The sequence below is a fragment of the Mandrillus leucophaeus genome, unplaced genomic scaffold, assembly GCF_000951045.1.
Source record: "Mandrillus leucophaeus isolate KB7577 unplaced genomic scaffold, Mleu.le_1.0 Scaffold441, whole genome shotgun sequence".
Taxonomy (NCBI): Eukaryota; Metazoa; Chordata; class Mammalia; order Primates; family Cercopithecidae; genus Mandrillus; species Mandrillus leucophaeus.
The window spans coordinates 968,330-972,267 of NW_012104710.1; positions in this window are offsets into that span (position 1 = coordinate 968,330).

The window sequence follows — 3,938 nt, forward strand, 5'->3', positions numbered from 1 at the left end:
TTTTTTTTTTTTTTGAGACGGAGTCTCAATTCTGTTGCCCAGAACGGAGTGCAGTGGCATGATCTCAGCTCACTGCAACCTCTGCCTCCCGCGTTCAAGTCATTCTCCTGCCTCAGCCTCCTAAGTAACTGGGATTACAGGTGCGCATCACCACGTCCAGTTAATTTTCGTATTTTTAGTAGAGATGGGTTTTCACCATGTTGGTCAGGCTGGTCTCAAACTCCTGACCTCGTGATCCGCCTGCCTCGGCCTCCCAAAGTGCTGGGATTACAGGTGTGAGCCACGGCACCTAGGCAGTATTATCTTTTCTACAAGCTATTAATTGCCCTTAGTTCGAAGTAATTGTTATGTCAAAGAGGCATGTTTTGGGATGACATATTCTGGTTTCCTTCAACTCATAGCAGCATTATTCATACTAGCCCCAAAGTAGAAAAACGTAATAGATGAACTAATGTGTGGATAAGCAAAACGTGGTATATCTATTGTGTTAAAGAGAAGTTTTTAAAATCTGTTTGTAGTCATAATTGTGATCGTTGAGTTTTCATGTGTGAGATGTGTGTCACTCAAGCCTTTTTACAATGTCCATATATTACAATAAAAAAAAAAAAAAAGAGGCCGGGCACGGTGGCTCACGCCTATAATCCCAGCACTTTGGGAGGCCAAGGCAGGCGGATCATGAGGTCAGGACATCGAGACCAGCCTGACCAACATGGTGAAAACCCATCTCTACTAAAAATACAAAAATTAGCCGGGTGTGGTGGCGGGCGCCTGTATTCCCAGCTACTCAGGAGCCTGAGGCAGGAGAATCGCTTGAACCCGAGAGGTGGAGGTTGCAGTGCACCAAGATTACACCAGTGCACTCCAGCCTGGGTGACAGAGCGAGACACCGTCTCAAAAAGAAAAAGAAAAAAAAGAATGACATTTTTTGAAGCACGATAAGGAAGACTTTACTTGGGACCATTACGATTATGTATAGGGACCACTACAATGGGATTTTACAGTGGGAAAGAGAGTTGGCCTAAACTCTGAATAAAACATGGGCAAGGGGGGAATTTATAGCCAAGGAGCAGGTTAGGGTCAGTGGACAGAAAGTTACTAAGGACCAGGTTCACATCTGTCATCCTAGCACTTTGGGAGACTGAGGCAGGAGGATCACTTGAGGCTAGAGTTCGTGACCAGCCTGAGCAACAAAGTAGACCATCTCTACAAAAAAAAATTGCAAAAATCAGCCAGGCGTGGTGGCACACGCTTGCAGTCCCAGCCACTTGGGAGGCTGAGGTGGACAGATTTCTTGAATCTAGCAGATCAAGGCCACAATGAGCTGTGATCATGCCACTGCACTCCAGCACTGCTGCCTGGGTGACAGAGTGAAACCTTCTCTCAAAAAAGAAAGGAAAACAACATTACTAACAGGTAACATCAGAGTCCGGGAATTCTGACTAAACTCATTTAACAGGATTACTGCTGAAGACAGGTAGAGGTGATGAGACAGCACTCTGGTGGTTGGTGGAGGATGAGGAACTTGATCAGATATTGAGGGTGATTAGATATCAAGTGTGGGGGGTTCTTGGAATGGGCACGGTGTCTCATTCCTGTAATCCCAGCACTTTTGGAGCCTGAGGTGGGCGGATCACTTTAGGTCAGGAGTTCAAGACCAGCCTGGCCAAAATGGTGAAACCCTGTCTCTGCCAAAAATGCAAAAATTAGCTGGGCATGGTGGTGCATGCCTGTAATTCCAGCTACTCGGGAGGCTGAGACATGAGAATTGCTTGAACACAGGAGGCAGAGGTTGCAGTGAGCCGAGATCATGCCACTGCACTCCAGCCTGGGCTACAGAGTGACAATATGTCTCAAAAATAAAAATAAAAAAAGGGGTTGGAGGGGCTCTTGACAAACTTACTTAACAGGGTTCTTTGCTAAAACTGGATTTGAGCTGGGTATAGTGGTGCACACTTTTAGTCCCAGCTACTCAGGAGGCTAAATCCAGAGGAATGCCTGAGGCCGGGAGTTCGAGGCTGCATTGTGCTATGATTGTACTTGTGAATAGCCACTGCACACCAGCCTGGGCACCATGGGAAGACCCTGTCTTTCTTTTTTTTTTTTTTTTGAGACGGAGTCTTGCTCCATCGCCTAGGCTGGAGGGCAGTGGCCGGATCTCAGCTCACTGTAAGCTCCGCCTCCCGGGTTTACACCATTCTCCCGCCTCAGCCTCTCGAGTAGCTGGGACTACAGGTGCCCGCCACCCCGCCCGGCTAGTTTTTTTGTATTTTTTAGTAGAGACGGGGTTTCACCATGTTAGCCAGGATGGTCTCGATCTCCTGACCTCGTGATCCACCCGTCTCGGCCTCCCAAAGTGGCGGGATTACAGGCTTGAGCCACCGCGCCCGCTCGGGAAGACCCTGTCTTTCAAAAAACAGTAAATACAAGTAAAAGTGGGTTTTAGAATAAAGTGCACAGGTGGGCCTAGGTCAAGGTCAGGAGCCTGACTAAAGTTTGGTCAAGCAGAGAATCTCTATCAGTCTCTTCTCTTTTCTTGTTTTCTTTTTCTTCTTTTTTTTTTCTGTCTTAAGACAGAGTCTCGCTCTGTCACCCAGGCTGGAGTACAGTGGCATAATCTCAGCACACTGCAACCTCCACTTCCCGGGTTCAAGGGATTCTCCTGCCTCAGCCTCCGGAGTAGCTGGAACTACAGGTGCGTGCCACCACACCTGGCTTATTTTTGCATTTTTACTAGAGATGGGGTTTCACCATGTTGTGCAGGCTAGTCTCAAACTCCTGACCTCAGGTGATCTACCCACCTCGGCCTCCCAATCAACTAGCCTAGCCAACCTTCCTTCCTTCTTTCCTCTCTCTTTCTTTCCCTCACTCCCTTTCTTTCTTTCTTTTTTCCTTCCTTCCTCTTTCTTTTTTTTTTGAGACAGGGTCTCACTCTGTCACCCAGACCAGAGTGCAGTGACGCCATCTAGGCTCACTGCAACCTCCGTCTCCCAGGCTCAAGTGATCCTCCCACCTCAGCCTCCAAAATAGCTGGTACTACAGGGTGCATGCCACCACGCCCGGCTAATTTTTGTTTTTGTTTTTGTTTTTGTAGAGACGGGGTCTTGCCATGTTGCCCAGACTAGTTGCCTCTCTTTTCTTTCCTTTGCACAATTTAAGTCTATTTTTTCATTCAATCACCTTTTATTCTTTAAGGACCAGCTGAATCATCTGTTGGGCCTTGGTAGCAGAGAATATTCACTGGATTGTTAGCGGTCAAGAATTTAATAAGGGGGAACTTCTGTGAAGAAAAATAATGATTAATAGAAACCCAGTTTCTGAATCTAGAGGGCAGTGAGTCAATAAGATTTTTAGATGTTGGGCTTGAGGATAGCAACCCAATGGATTTCCTGGTTTAGAGTTTGAATGTCTCTGGTAATGACATTTGGTGTTTCTGATGAAGTTTCTGATTGGTCCACCCAGTAGCAAGCACAAAGTTGACTTCTTTTAAGTTTGTATCACATTTTCCAGCTTTGGCTAGCAAGGCTCTGGGAAAATGAGCAGTTTTAATATTTTGTGACTCTAAGCCATAAGGGTGGAAAAAAAATTGGAAATAATAGTTTGGAGAGTTATAGCCAGATACTGAAGGAAACTAGAAGAATTTAGGATCCAGGTCAGTCTGCAGATAGACCTCTAAGACGACGAACAAGACTAGAATTTTTTTTTTTTTTTAATTATGAACGGAGTTTCGCTGTTGTTGCCCAGGCTGGAGTGCAATAGCACGATCTCAGCTCATTGCAACCTCCGCCTCCTGGGTTCAAGCAATTCTCCTGCCTCAGCCTCCCAAGTAGCTGGGATTACAGGCACCTGCTACCACGCCCAGCTAATTTTGTATTTTTAGTAGAGACAGGGTTTCACCATGTTGGCCAGGCTGGTCTTGAACTCCTGACCTCAGGTGATCC